The sequence below is a fragment of the Rhinatrema bivittatum genome, chromosome 2 (assembly GCF_901001135.1).
Source record: "Rhinatrema bivittatum chromosome 2, aRhiBiv1.1, whole genome shotgun sequence".
In the NCBI taxonomy this organism is placed as follows: domain Eukaryota; kingdom Metazoa; phylum Chordata; class Amphibia; order Gymnophiona; family Rhinatrematidae; genus Rhinatrema; species Rhinatrema bivittatum.
The window spans coordinates 678,968,012-678,984,473 of NC_042616.1; positions in this window are offsets into that span (position 1 = coordinate 678,968,012).

Here is a 16,462-nt window from a genome sequence, read left to right on the forward strand (position 1 = left end):
AAATGGCGGCGGCCATAGACGAACACGATTGGACGGCAGGAGGTCCTTCCGGACCCCCGCTGGACTTTTGGCAAGTCTTGTGGGGGTCAGGAGGCCCCCCCCAAGCTGGCCAAAAGTTCCTGGAGGTCCAGCGGGGGTCAGGGAGCGATTTCCCGCCGCGAATCGTTTTCCGTACGGAAAATGGCGCCGGCAGGAGATCGACTGCAGGAGGTCGTTCAGCGAGGCGCCGGAACCCTCGCTGAACGACCTCCTGCAGTCGATCTCCTGCCGGCGCCATTTTCCGTACGGAAAACGATTCGCGGCGGGAAATCGCTCCCTGACCCCCGCTGGACCTCCAGGAACTTTTGGCCAGCTTGGGGGGGGCCTCCTGACCCCCACAAGACTTGCCAAAAGTCCAGCGGGGGTCCGGAAGGACCTCCTGCCGTCCAATCGTGTTCGTCTATGGCCGCCGCCATTTTTCGGCGCCATTTTGGAAAATGGCGCCGGCTGAAGACAACAAGATTCAGTAGCAGGAGCCTGTTCCGGACCGCTGCCGTTCCGGACCGCCGCTGGACCCCCAGGTTATTTAAGTCATTTGGGGGGGGTTCAGGAGGGTGGGAGATTTAATTTAAAGGGTCGGGGGTGGGTTTTAGGGGGTTTTAGTGTGCCGGCTCACGATTCTAACGATTTATAACGATAAATCGTTAGAATCTCTATTGTATTGTGTTCCATAACGGTTTAAGACGATATTAAAATTATCGGACGATAATTTTAATCGTCCTAAAACGATTCACATCCCTAGTATGCATTACATCAAACAGGGAAACAAATAACTGGGATTAACAATGCAGGAAACTAACAGGCTCTTCCAGCGAGCAAGCAACTAATACATTTCCAGGCATAACAGGGGAGCTAACTAAGCTTTGGAAGAGAGAAAAGAAAACAGAAGCGAAACTGAGAATGAATGGACAGAGGTAAAAAATAGGAGGGATAGGAGGGGGTGGGGGGGGGGAGGTCTGGGGGTGATAATAAATATTACTGATATAATAAAACAGATAGAAAGTTACAAAAGCTGCCAGCAAGTTATGTCTTGATCCAAGCATGCACATCTAGAATATATGTATAAGCTAGTCCGGATGTGAGAGAGAGAGAGATGGTTCATGAGAGATTAGGGAAAAGCTTGACCAAACAGCCATGTTTTGAGTCTTTTTTTGAAGGTTGACGCGTATCTTTCTTGTCATAAATCCGGGGGGAGAGCATTCCATTGCGGGGGTCCAGCCAATGAAAGTGCTCGTTTCCTTAAGGAGGATTTGGCAGGGGGGCATAGAGAGTGTCTTTGTAGGCAGCTCTAACAGGTCTGGCTGGTTTGTGGAAATGAAGAGGGATATTTAGATATTGTCTAAATATTAGACTTTCATAAGACGCTTGTCAGCACTTTTTCAAACAAAGATATGAATCAGAATTTCAGTTAGAACAAGTATAAATTTAATATTCCATATCTTTGGAAGAACAGGAGCTATCCTTCAAGATGGGCATAGCAACGCTGTGTCTTGTAATCTCTAGTACACGCTGGTATTTTATAGTTTAACCCATACATAGAAAATGCTTGTGAGAGGATCCTTCACCAATATTACAGTGTCACAACCTAATCTCCTCTACCCACCATAAACAGTTCCTTTATCAACATGGCTTTGATGCACTTTGTTCCTTCTGATCCTTCTGTGTTTTGTAAATAGATAGTAGGCCTGAGTTCTGAATAGATAGTAGGCCTGAATTATGTTGCTGTTGCCAGGCTTCTAATTAAAGCTATTAATTGAAAAAGTAGTTCAAATGCAGCTTACCATATTTTTATAAAGAACTCATGTGCTGCATCCCAAACAAATCAGATATCGGAAGAGTTTCATCATCCAGACTGCATTAATGGCCTTAAATCAGACATCAGTTTAAATCTTAACAGAGGAAATGTAGTCCTTATAGTATTTTTATATATGAGCTCCACATTTGATATGGTTGATCACCAACTTCTTTATTTATTTTTTTAAAATCTTTTCTATACCGTAGTTAAGTTATGTACCATCACAATGGTTTACAGATAGGCACGTATAGTAATGTGAAACTTGTATTGGGTAATACTTTCTATCAAAGTGCCATTAAGGTTCCGGTTACATTATTTAAAAAATAAAGACTATTTGATTAATGTCCACTAGGCTTCTTCTCCATTTATAATGCCCATTTATACATATTTACATGTAACATATCTAGTGTTTTGAAACAATACTCTATCTCATTCTAGTAAGCTTAACTGTGTTCAATTTTATCCCCAATCTTATTCAATCTATGCCTTTCTCTACTTGCTATTTTGATTCAAAGTCTCGGTTTTAACTCATATTTCTATGTGGAAGATGTTGCGCTGGGACAGAAGAGTGCTAAGGGGCGAGAGGTGTGTGCCCCTGTGGTAGGACATACCTTGTCTGGGAGTGGAGACGGCCAGACCCCAGCTGACCTGCACGCCTTTGTGAGACCAACCACGCAAGGTTGGCCTCTGAGTGGTCCTCCGACTACTCCAAGCCCTTTCAGACCTTCCGCAGGGAGCAGCAAAGGTGAAAGGCCGGACATGAGACAGGGCGCAAGGTAGATGAAGGCCAAAGGCACTGGAGTTTGGATCTTGGAATGAAGACAAAGACTTGGAACTCACACATGGAGGAAACGGAGGTAAGAGCAAGGAGCTCCGAAGACCTGCCCACAGTTCAAGGAGGAAGCTCGGAGATGGGACTCAGAGCCAGAGCACTGAGGCGGAACTCAGTGGAAGGGAGGTTAAAAGCCGGTATCAACAGGAGACTTGCGCAGCCAAGGAGACAAGGACGTCAGGAACACTTGGAAGAAGGAACATCACGACCACTTGGAAGACAAAGCATCAGGACCACTTGGAAGATGAGACATGGGTCACTTGGAAGATGAGACATGGATCACTTGGAAGATGAAGCATGGAATCCAAGAACAGGTATAACAGGCAGGAACAGGAAGCAGAGGAGTCCTAGGTGTGCTTCGTCCCACCTACCTCTCTCTACTTGCGGCTCCTCCCGCTCACCTTGGACTGATGGCCTTGGTGGTGTCTGCTTGCCGTTCTCTCCGGCGTCCCCAGACCGGCTTTGGTGCTGCCTCCCACCATTCTCCTTCAAGGTACCTCTACGGTGCATGCGCGCACACCGCCCTCATCTTTAACTTCACATTGGCGTGAACCTCAGGGGCGTCCCCCTGTTACCGTTAGAAAAGAGGCCCCAGACAACTGGTCCGAAAAGAAAGACTTTTATTGCATGCAAGACACAGCTGAGAACAATGGCTCAGAAATCTGCGTGCCCCTCCCCTTCAGGAGCTGGCTTTTATACATTCCACATTTCTTATCTTTTACACATGCGTTCTACGCATTGCTGAGCAAGCATATCCCGGCTGAGGGGCTACTGACCCCCTCCTTAGACAACCTGGAACCTTCGTGAAACTTCTGCAGGAGAGGCTGTCGGGACTTGCAGTTCTGGAAAGGAATTTGCGAGTCTGCAGCAATACAGCCCTTCACATAATACATCCATTGTTCTAATCTAGGTTACAGCAGTGAAAGCTTTTCAGAGAATAAGAACAGCGAAGCCAAAAATGAAAATGTGCAATGTGCTGACAGAGAGTTTCTCAATGTCCTAATTACAGCTGTATTGCAGACTGTAAGTAAACCCGTCATGAAGCAGGGAATTCTGGTACATGAAGTCCTGTTTGGCAGGAGTTTCAGGTTGTCCTCTGTCAGGTTGAAGCCTTCAGCCCCCTACATTCCCCCCTTTGATACTTATCATTCTCTATGAAAAGTATCACACCATCACAATGCAGCTGTGGAGCTGAAAGAAACAGAAACAAGAAAAATTAGCAATTTGAGTTCTCAGAGGGCCCTGATTTCCCAAACAGTCCGATGGTTTCTTCACGGGTTTGAGACGGATGGGCCCTATTGGCTCCACCCCCCTTTGTAGCCTGAGTTGTCATGTATGGGAAGATGGCCCAGGATAAAACATGAGGATGGTTAAACAGGTTCTATAGGCTCAGAGGAATACATGTACAGTGACAGGAGCTGCGTGGCTTTTTTGCGTTCAGCAATGTCCTCCATCATCTGACGAAGGCGATTGAGCAAGAAAGGAATAATGCAGGGTCCTAAAAGACAAAACAGAATTAAACTGGCTAGGATAGCAAACAAGCTCTTAAATCCACCGATCATGGAAAACCAACCATTGGCCCATCCCAAGCACTATTCCACTGCTGGACAGGGACGTGTGCCATCTTGACCATGCGATCAGTGATGTCTTGGATAACCTTGCTTTGGTCATCTACCTGCAAACAACAATTGGAGAGGTTAAATGTTCTACAAACCCTCCTTCCTGCAGAAAGTAATCTAAAACCAGTCTATTCTGGTACACTGCAGTCATAATCTTGGTATTTTGTTTTGCCCAGAGTTTAAGAGCGAAAGCAGTGTAGTTGGTGATGAGCTCCAGGACTGCCTGAAGCCTGATGATTCGATGCAATTAATGCTGCTTGGAAGGGTTCCCGAGCTGCCCTTTTTTGCTGCTTCATCTGCTCTCTGATTTCCTTGACAATAGGGTTTGATTTGCAATGCATTACAGCCACCTTGCGAGGTAGCCAAACTGCGTCTAGTAATTCATGTATTTCTGATGCATTGTTCAATTGTTTTCCCTCTGCAGTCAAGAAACCTTGTTCTTTGTATAATGCTCCATGTACTTGAATTGTAAGAAAGGCATATTTAGAGTCTGTATAGATATTTACTAGAGATGTGAATCGTGTCCTCGATCGTCTTAACGATCGATTTCGGCTGGGAGGGGGAGGGAATCGTATTGTTGCCGTTTGGGTGTGTAAAGTATCGTGAAAATCGTTAAAATCGTGAGCCGGCACACTAAAACCCCCTAAAACCCACCCCGACCCTTTAAATTAAATCCCCCACCCTCCCAAACCCCCCCCCCAAATGCCTTAAATTACCTGGGGGTCCAGCGGCACACTAAAACACGGCACACTAAAACACGGCACACTAAAACCCACCCCAACCCTTTAAATTAAATCCCCCACCCAAATGCCTTAAATTACCTGGGGGTCCGTAGCCTTAAATTACCTCCGTAGCGGCGGTCCGTAGCTAAATCGGGGGAAGGGGGAGAGCAGGAAAAGCGGCACACTAAATTGTGTAGTCTTCAGCCGGCGCCATTTTGCAAAATGGCCGCCGCAAAATGGCGGCGGCCATAGACCAAAACGATTCGACGCAGGAGGTCGTTCCGGACCCCCGCTGGACTTTTGGCAAGTCTTGTGGGGGTCAGGAGGCCCCCCCAAGCTGGCCAAAAGTTCCTGGGGGTCCAGCGGGGATCCGGGAGCGATTTCCTGCCGCGAATCGTTTTCTGTACGGAAAATGGCGCCGGCAGGAGATCGACTGCAGGAGGTCGTTCAGCGAGGGTTCCGGACCCCCGCTGAACGACCTCCTGCAGTCGATCTCCTGCCGGCGCCATTTTCCATACGGAAAACGATTCGCGGCAGGAAATCGCTCCCGGATCCCCGCTGGACCCCCAGGAACTTTTGGCCAGCTTGGGGGGGCCTCCTGACCCCCACAAGACTTGCCAAAAGTCCAGCGGGGGTCCGGAACGACCTCCTGCGTCGAATTGTTTTGGTCTATGGCCGCCACCATTTTGCGGCGGCCATTTTGCAAAATGGCACCGGCTGAAGACTACACGATTTAGTGTGCCGCTTTTCCTGCTCTCCCCCTTCCCCCGATTTAGCTATGGACCGCCGCTATGGAGGTAATTTAAGGCTACGGACCCCCAGGTAATTTAAGGCATTTGGGGGGGGGGGGTTCGGGAGGGTGGGGGATTTAATTTAAAGGGTCGGGGTGGGTTTTAGTGTGTCGTGTTTTAGTGTGCCGCTGGACCCCCAGGTAATTTAAGGCATTTGGGGGGGGGGGTTCGGGAGGGTGGGGGATTTAATTTAAAGGGTCGGGGGTGGGTTTTAGGGGGTTTTAGTGTGCCGGTTTTCCTGCCCTCCCCTTCCCCCGATTTACGATTTTTTGACGATAAATCGGGGGAATTGGTATTGTATCATGGCCCTAACGATTTTTGACGATTTAAAATATATCGGACGATATTTTAAATCGTCAAAAAACGATTCACATCCCTAATATTTACAGTTTTTCCTTCTGCCAACTGCAGAGCTCGAGTAAGGGCAATTAGTTCAGCTTTTTGTGCAGACGTTCCTGGGGGAAGAGGTTGAGCCTCAATGATTTCATCTTCGGATACTACAGCATATCCAGCAGAACGTATCCCATGAATGATTTGGCTGCTCCCATCAGTGAATAAAGTCCAAGCTCCTTGCCAGGGTTGATCCCTCAGGTCTGGCCTACTGGAATGTATTGTAGTCATGACTTCTTCACAGTCATGGGCAACTGGTTCAGGTGCCGGCATAAGAGTAGCCGGATTCAAGTTTTTGCTGTCTTGTATTTGAATTTCAGGTGTTTCACACAGTAAAGCTTGATACTTAACAAGACGTGAATTAGTCATCCATTTTGGTCCATGAGTTTCTAGTAGTCCTTGAATAGTATGAGGAGTTGTTACTTGTAAAGTCTGTCCAAATGTTAATTTAGCAGCTTCAGGTATCAGTAAACATGCAGCAGCAATGCTTCGAAGGCAACCAGGCCATCCTTTAACAACATTGTCCATTCCTTTTGACAAATATGCAACAGGTCGTTCCCATGATCCTAAAGTTTGAGTCAATACCCCAATGGCCATTCCTTTCTTCTCATCTATGAACAGATGAAATGGTTTTGTTATATCAGGTAACCCTAGAGCAGGGGGTGAGATCAAGGCTTCTTTCAGTTGATGTAAATTCGTTAGTTCTTGTTTTTCCCATTGAAAGGGCTGAGATTCTGCTTCTTTGCCTTGTAGTTTATCATATAATGGTTGAGCAATAATTGCATAGTTAGCAATCCTAAGTCTACAATATCCTGCAGCTCCCAGAAACGCACGGAGTTCCTTCTTACAGGTTGGTACAGGTTGATGTCTTATAGAACTAGTTCGAGAGATTCCAAGTCGACGAGTGCCTTCTCTGAGACGAAAACCCAAATATTCCACTTCTACTTCACATTTGCGCTTTCTTTTTACTCGCACGATACCCTTTCGAGTACAAAGTTTTCAACAAGTATAGGGTTGATATCGCACATTCATGGTATGCTTCCATAAATATCAAAAGATCATCCACATATTGTACAACTGGCCCATGTGTGATCCGGTACATCTTCAGGTCCTTGGCCAGTTGCTCCGGGTGAATTTTTAAATCTAGGCGAGTCCAAGTATACTGCTGCTTTTCTCCAGTTTGCGCATTTTTCAAGTGAAGGCAAAAATTTTCTGACATTCCTCTGCTATTGGAACAGAGAAGAAAGCATCTTTGAGATCAATAACACTGTACCATTTGGAACTAGAAGAAACTTGAGCCAGGATTGAATACGGATTTGGCACAAGTGCTAGCCACTTGAGTATTCACTTTTCTTAAATCTTGTACAGGTCGATAGTCATTAGTACCAGGTTTCTTTACTGGTAACAAAGGCGTGTTCCACTCAGATCTGGTTGCTTCCAGGACTCCCTGTTCCAGGTGTTTCTGACTCAGATCCGATTACTGCATCTGGCGGCATATGGCACGGGGTATTGGGTTTGGTTAACTATTTGGGCGCCTTGCTTTAGTTCGATCCAGACCGGGGGCGTTCACGACTAATCCTCCAGGACAAATCCCGTCTCTGTCGATGATGGGGGTGTCTTCTGGGTATTGACTGGTTGAGGAAGTAATCTCCATTCCTCCCTGAGGGGGCAGATGAGTATCACTGGATGGTCCCGAAGGAGGCTTTAACTTCCCCTGTTGGTTGAAATCTCAATGTGGTCTGTAGTTTACACAGGAGGTCCCGTCCCATAAGGGGAACTGGACAATCAGGGACGTGGATAAACTGGTGGGATACCATGGTCCCGCCTACTTGTATAGTTCATTCTTTCTGCAGAGGGGCAGTGAGTACCTGACCTGAGGCACCCACTATAGAAACAGTCTCTTTTGTCAGGGGGCCAATTGGTGCAGTCATGACAGATCGTTGGCCTCTGAGTCCAACAGGCCCCTGATTTTGTTGTGTTCCCTCGTGGATTTCCACCAGAGGGTCAGTGGGGATTCTTCCCTCCCGGTCTCTTCAGGCTGTATGCTCCTTGTCGCCTCCCCCGCCATCTGCCAGTGGGGGTTGTCCGATCTCCTTCCTCCTCGGCCCCTTTGTGTCGGTGCAGGTCCATTTTTGTCGTTAGTATTCACTGCAGGGCTCCCGTATTTCTTTTGCCATTCTTCACAGTCTCGCTTCCAATGGCCTTCATTTTTGCAGTACGCACACTGATTCTTTCCCAAGGGGGAATCCCGTCCGATTGTCCTCGAGAGCGGCGGCTAACAGTCACTTTCTCCTTCATATGTCTACTTGCTTCTCTCTTTTCTCTTCCACTTCTCTATTTCCACATACCTGGTCTGCTATAGCTTTTAACTGGCTGAGGCTCATGCCCTCAAAGCCTTCGGCCTTCTGCAGCTTCTTTCAGATGTCGGGTCTCTATTATTAAGTTCCTGGTTGCAGGGACGGGCCCTTTTCTTCTCTTCCTGATCCCTGTTCCCATACACCTCAAAATACAATGAAAAAATCACAGTCCATCTGGAAATTGAATAGGTGACCTGCGCCTGGAGGCAAATCAGTTCAGGCGATGCTGAGAAGCTGCAAAACATTGCTTCCTACATACTTGTAAGTTTGGCATTGGGTTAATTCAATAAAGTCAACCTGGATCTGCAGGCAAGGATCCAGGGGGGCGCTTTAGGTGTGCAGGAGTGATGATCAAACCCTTGGAAGCCTTGTACCAATTACATTGCAAACACTAAGAACATATGGTAATAGCCAGAGCCCAGCCCCCACCAGTGGTAAAAGAACATAATTGCAGTATATATAATAGGGATGTGAATCGTGTGCTCTATCCTCTTAACGATTGAAATCGTCTGGCAGGAGAAGAAAATCGTGTTTCGCACGATTTTTTAGTTAAAAAATCGTTAAAAATCATTTTTTCCGATTAGTGCGCACTAACAGAAAATGATACAATTTGACACTTTTGAGGTCAGTTAAGGTCAGTTTAGGAATGAATATGTATTCCTATTGGCTGCCCTCTTATTTATTCATGTTACCAAGGTTCCCACTGACAGTATATGGGGGATGGGAAATGGAAACAGTTGGTAGCTTGACAAAAAAAGTAATGTGATCAGTCAATGTGACTAGAACTTGTGCCCTAACCCTGATACCAGGGGTGTTGTGATCTTCCTCACACAGTGCCCTAACCCTGACACTAGGGGTGTTGTGATCTTCCTGCACACAGTGCCCTATCCCTATTAATACCAGAAGTGTTGTGATCTTCCTGCACACAGTGCCCTATCCCTATTAATACCAAAAGTGTTGTGATCTTCCTGCACACAGTGCCCTAACCCTGATACCAGGGGTGTTATGATCTTCCTGCACTCAGTGCCCTATCCCTATTAATTAATACCAGGAGTGTTGTGATCTTCCTGCACACAGTGCCCTAACCCTGACACCAGGGGTGTTGTGATCTTCCTGCACACAGTGCCCTATCCCTATCAATACCAGGAGTGTTGTGATCTTCCTGCACACAGTGCCCTAACCCTGACACCAGGGGTGTTGTGATCTTCCTGCACACAGTGCCCTATCCCTATTAATACCAGGAGTGTTGTGATCTTCCTGCACACAGTGCCCTAACCCTGATACCAGGGGTGTTGTGATCTTCCTGCACACAGTGCCCTATCCCTATTAATACCAGGAGTGTTGTGATCTCCAGACTGGCTGGGAGCAGGGATGCAGCTCTGCATGGATTACTGGGACAGGCAGCCCCAGACTGGCTGGGAGCAGGGATGCAGCTCTGCATGGATTACAGGGACAGGCAGCCCCAGACTGGCTGGGAGCAGGGCTGCAGCCCTCCATGGATGACTGGGACAGGCAGCCCCAGACTGGCTGGGAGCAGGGCTGCAGCCCTCCATGGATGACTGGGACAGGCAGCCCCAGACTGGCTGGGAGCAGGGATGCAGCTCTCCATGGATTACTGGGACAGGCAGCCCCGGACTGCCTGGGAGCAGGGATGCAGCTCTGCATGGATTACTGGGACAGGCAGCCCCAGACTGGCTGGGAGCAGGGATGCAGCTCTGCATGGATTACAGGGACAGGCAGCCCCAGACTGGCTGGGAGCAGGGATGCAGCTCTGCATGGATTACAGGGACAGGCAGCCCCAGACTGGCTGGGAGCAGGGCTGCAGCCCTCCATGGATGACTGGGACAGGCAGCCCCAGACTGGCTGGGAGCAGGGATGCAGCTCTCCATGGATTACTGGGACAGGCAGCCCCGGACTGCCTGGGAGCAGGGAAGCAGCTCTGCATGGATTACTGGGACAGGCAGCCCCAGACTGGCTGGGAGCAGGGATGCAGCTCTGCATGGATTACAGGGACAGACAGCCCCAGACTGGCTGGGAGCAGGGATACAGCTCTGCATGGATGACTGGGACAGGCAGCCCCAGACTGGATGGGAGCAGGGATGCAGCTCTCCATGATCTGTGATCTGGTGGCCAGTGTGGCTAAAATACACTTACCAACAATCAATTACCACATATATTTGAACTGTGTAGTTCCAGCCAGGACCACCTTTCTAAAATGCACAGTGATTGGCAAATTCAACATGCACTAGCATTTCACATGCCTGCTAACAAAAATAATAAACAAACAAGTTCTAGTACATGAGTGATGATCATCACGTTACTTTTTTTGTCAAGCTTCCAACTGTTTCCATTTCACATCCCCCCAACCATTACCTCAGTGGGAACCTTGGTAACATCAATAGATAAGAGCACAGCCAGCCAATAGGAATACATATTCATTCCTAAGTGACCTTTACTGACCTGGGAAGTGTCAACAATTTGTATAATTTTCTGTTGGTGTTCGTGAGTTTCCAGTTCCATTTCCCATCCCCCCAACCATCACCTCAGTGGGAACCTTGGTAACATCAATAGATAAGAGCACAGCCAGCCAATAGGAATACATATTCATTCCTAAGTGACCTTTACTGACCTGGGAAGTGTCAACAATTTGTATAATTTTCTGTTGGTGTTCGTGAGTTTCCAGTTCCATTTCCCATCCCCCCAACCATCACCTCAGTGGGAACCTTGGTAACATCAATAGATAAGAGGGCAGCCAGCCAATAGGAATACATATTCATTCCTAACTGACCTTCAGTGACCTGGAAAGTGTCAATTTGTATCATTTTCTGTTAGTGCGCACTAACGGGAGTTAGTGCGCACTAACACGATTTAACGATTTTTAACGATAAATCGTTAGAATTTCTATTGTATTGTGTTCTATAACGATTTACGACGATATTAACATTATCGGACGATAATTTTAATCGTTGAAAAACGATTCACATCCCTAATATATAATGTGTGTGTGGGGGCCACTACTTTATCATTTGGCCGAATCATATTTGATCTTGTTCCTGATCTTGCATAGTGGCCCTCCTCTTGCCCACAACTTCCAATAATCCTTATCTTGCGCCTGCCACTGAATCAAAATTTTTAATATTAAGTCTTTGTTTTCTCTGTGTTTTTACAACCGGCATCCTATAATTCCCACAGTCAGAACTGCATGCTTGGCTGTCTTATCTTGCCGGTTCCTTGCTAGGCCCTGCATATTTAACTACTATTCCTTCATTTTATTTGATTCAAGTAGAATACAGCTCCTTTAATGGTTACCTGGACAAGTTCCTACAGAGCTAAGATTTGGAAAGATGAGTAATTAAAAAATCCTAAATCTCAAAATACTGGTTTTTGGGGATATAGAATCCCAGTAAATTGTTAGCTTTCTGCCTTAAGGTCTCCTACTATGTTGTAGTCTGGGCACAGCAAGTTGGTGACCAGTTTCAGGTTCTAGGTATATAATAGAATGCCAGTTAGGGATAAAGAAAGCCAAGAGGGGGAGGAAGCTGCAGTTTCACTCAGGAGGCTTGGGATGTGATTCCCAGGGATGATAATTTACCTGAGCAAAGGAGCATAGAATCCAAGGTTGGCTCCGTCCAGCTAACTAGGCCTGGACTCTGCATCTTTCTTGCAAGTTGGAGGGGAGATGGAGGGGCCTCATGGAGACCTCAGGGAGGCCCCGGGAATGAGTACCAGGAGCTGGGGAGGCCAGTTTTAAAAAAAATGAAATGAATATATCCAAAAACGTTCAGGCATTTTCATGAAAGGATATATTTGGTTCAGATGCGCTATTTGTTTAAAACAAAAGCACATCCTTAATATCTCCTGACTATCACTTTTTACAACAGTTGCTATTTAGGTTGTTCTACCCTATAGAAGTAAAAAAAGAATTTTAATCAAGCCCAAAAGATACATTTGGCATATTCATTATCAAGTTCAAGAATATTTCCATTTCATCAAAGCTTATTTATATAATAAAATAACCAACAGTAAACAGGAGAATCTGATGGAGGATGTATTCTTCATTTTATCTATGTCCCTGGGATTTTAGATTTAATGAAGGCAAAGTCTTTTGTAAATCTTAATGGGCTTTACTCTACCTTTGTGGTCTTTTACATTATAGTGCTAAATGGGCAAAATGTAAACATTTCCATGCCCATCAAACTTCAGTGCCACATTACAATTTTCTAATGGAACAATCAGAATTGCAAAATAGAGTAACTCCACTGCAAGGTATAATAAATCAAATGCTAAAAGCACCTAAATAGTGGATCCCAGCCAAACAAGGGGAGACTAACAAGGACAATTAGTTCCTGTTGTTTAATAGTGTAACATTCTCTTTTAAAGTTGATTACACAATACAAAGGATAGGGAGGATAATTTTGTAATGTCATGGGTAACTTGTGTGCAAATAAGCAGATAAGTAACACCAGATTTCAAAGGGAATGTACTTCTTATCTCACCAAAACAGGTACCTGCAGAAGTTATACCTGTGTTTTTACAGTGGTGGTATGTCATGTAGCACTATGGAAAGGGTCAGTTGTTCTAGTAGCTATCTGGAGTGCATACATTTCCCGTGTAAGTTTGCGTGTACATTTTTTTAAAATCAAAAGTATGCACAAAAGTGAACACTGACTCAGTCCTGCCCCTGAGAACAGGGTTGCACAGTCTGGGTATCCTGGGTATCCTGTTTGCAAACAGGATACACCACAGATATAAGATTATCAGCCATTTAAAAAAAATCTTTTCTGCATATAAAAAAAAGTGTTTTTACGTGCAGAAATACATTTGAAAATAACTCCCAAAATGTTTAGCTTATGTACATTGGAGGACATTGCACAACTGCATTTTCTCAATTACAAAACAGAAAAGAAAAATGTCATCCTGGAGACCAAGATTTGTGTTATGTTCTTAGGACTGTTCTTCTCACCTTCACCAGCATACAGGCCGATACAGTACAGTGCGCTCCAGCGGAGCACACTGTTAACCCGCATTTGGATGCACGTTTTCGATGTGCTAGCTTTACCTCTTATTCAGTTCCTGTTTGCATCCTCAGGTACCCGCTCCTCAGGGGCTTTGCTGCACTCAGGGCTATCCACTCATCAGAGAGCCTCATCTGCCTGACTCACCTTCACCAGCATACAGGCCGCGGTTGGACGTGGTTGGATGCACGTTTTCGATGCGGCACATCGAAAACGTGCATCCAACCACGTCCAACCGCGGCCTGTATGCTGGTGAAGGTGAGTCAGGCAGATGAGGCTCTCTGATGAGTGGATAGCCCTGAGTGCAGCAAAGCCCCTGAGGAGCGGGTACCTGAGGATGCAAACAGGAACTGAATAAGAGGTAAAGCTAGCACATCGAAAACGTGCATCCAAATGCGGGTTAACAGTGTGCTCCGCTGGAGCACACTGTACTGTATCGGCCTGTATGCTGGTGAAGGTGAGAAGAACAGTCCTAAGTTGTAACCAGGCATAAAATTGAGATCTAGGGAGAAGGAACGAATCTTGCAACAACTGAAAAGAGCTAAAATCAGGATCCTCAAAAACCATATGGCCGCCTTACTCCAGATGGGCGAAAAAATGGGTCTATCATCGATCCAGAGTAGAACGCCAGGAGTAAGTCGATGGTGGACATAAATTTTCCAGCTCCCCAAATGCCCTGTGTAAGGAATGTAGAATTGGGTGAGAAGCTACTTGAGAAGACATGTTGGCACCCGGAAAAAGTTCCATGGGGAGTGGCGCGAGTAAATTGCGTTCTAAACCATGCCATCTCGTACAATTAGGAGTAGAGATAAATCGTGAAAAATAGAAAAACCCCGACTGTAAAATAAAGGCTTGGTGGTAGGCATAAAAATTTTGGAAAGTTCACTCCTCCATTCTGCTTACTAGCTTTCAACTTGCGCATTGCTATCCTAGGAGTTTCATGGTTCCACATGTGGACAGGAGTCTATCCACATGTGAGTAAAAATCTGTAGAAAAAAAGATAGGGACCATAGCGAGAATATAAGTAATTCTAGGGGCCAACACAATTTTGATGGTTTCCAGTCTCCCCCACCAAGTTAGATGCAAAGGAGACCATTTAAGAGTGGTGCTCCTGAGTTGTTGCAAGATTGTAGATTCATATTGAGTAATTGTATCACCCAGGTCTGTGTGGAAATAGATGCCCAAATCCTTAAGACCTTTACTCATTTTTTGTATCAGGTATTGGGAAAGATCCAAAAGGAAGCCACTATAGTTAAGGGGGAGGAGTTCTGTTTTATGCCAGTTAATTTTGTACCCAGAAATTGTGGAATATTGTGGAATGACTAATCATTTCTCCTCGAATGGTAGCTTTGAAGGCAGCCCACACTGTGGGAATTGGAATATCAGGAGAGACATTAAATTGAAAGAATTCCTCAATTTTCTTAGTGAGTAGGGAAACAAAGTCCAGGTCCGAAAGTAGAGATGAGTTGAAACGCCATTGGCAGTCCATTTGCAGTGGTGTCTGAAAGTCACAAGTTAGGGTGACCGCAGCGTGATCTGAAATCAGGATCGGATGAATTTTAGAAGACCGGATCCTAGAGATCAAGGTGTGAGATGCAAGAAAAAAGTCTATCCTCGAGTACGATGAATAAGGGAATGAAAAGAAAGTGTAGTCAATGGCAGTTGGGTTAAAAAGTCTCCAGGGGTCTAACAGTCCATAGGTACGAACTAAGTGATTCAAAGTCTGTGTAGATTTGGACAGAAGGGGTTTAGCGGCAGATCTTTTATCCAAGATAGAGTCCATAGGTTGATTGAAATCTCCTCCTACTATGTATTGCGCTGGATCCATAGACAGTAGTTGAGCAAATGCCATTTGTTAAAAAATCGGGTTGTCTTGATTAGGTGCATACAGATTGAGGATCGTGAACCGTTCATTTTGAAGCAAGATCTGGAGAATATTCCAGCGTCCATCAGGGTCAGCGGTTTGATGTAAAACTTGAACTCCCAAACGCTTATGAAGTAAGATGGCTGTTCCCCATTTTTTTTTACTGCTGGGCTGAAAAAGATACCACCGACCCATTGCTGTTGTAATTTAACTGATTCTACAGAGTTCAAATGAGTCTCTTGGATCAGAGCAATGTTCGCCTGTAGTGTTTGCAAATAAGTGAGAATTTTTTTCCTCTTGATAGGGTGTGAAAAACCATTAACGGTTAGCAAAACTACAGTAAAATTGGAAACAGTAGACACCATGTTGTAGATTCACAAGAAGGGAACAAAAATATCTACCTGCCAGCATGTGTTTTAAAAAGGAAGGAGAAGAACAAAACAAAAGGAAGAAAAGAGAAAGAGAGAGAGAAGAAAAGACTAGACCAAGGAAGTAAACAGCCTCTAAGCATAGTAAAAAAGGAGAATTGATATAGGATAATGAAAGAAAGGAAAGGCTGAAAGCTGTAAACCAGACAGTGAGAACACTGTAAGTGAGAAAAAGTGGGATTAACGGGCCTCTAGGCGGGCAGATGGCTCCAAACCTTCAGCATCCAATTATCCATATGCTGATAGACTAAGTACACCAATACAGAGCTAGGAGTGAAAAAAAAGGACATGAAAAATGTCCAAAGTCCACAATTGAAAAATAAAGTCTATCCATAGGCATGATCGTACCATTAGGGAAACTCGTCCCTTGAGAGATAACCATCTATAAGAAATCAAGTGCGGGTTTCAGGAGAGATCCTTTCCAGTCAAACATTCAATGGGAAGTGGTAATAGTAGAAAAACAACAGAGATAATTCAGCAGCAAAAATCACTACGAACCAGTAGAAAGATGCAGCTGGGAGCAACAACAAGGTATTAATACAAGCCCAAATGGAGCAAGTAAGAGAAATATTGTAGGGCAGAAACTGTAGAGAGGATCAAGTAATCATGT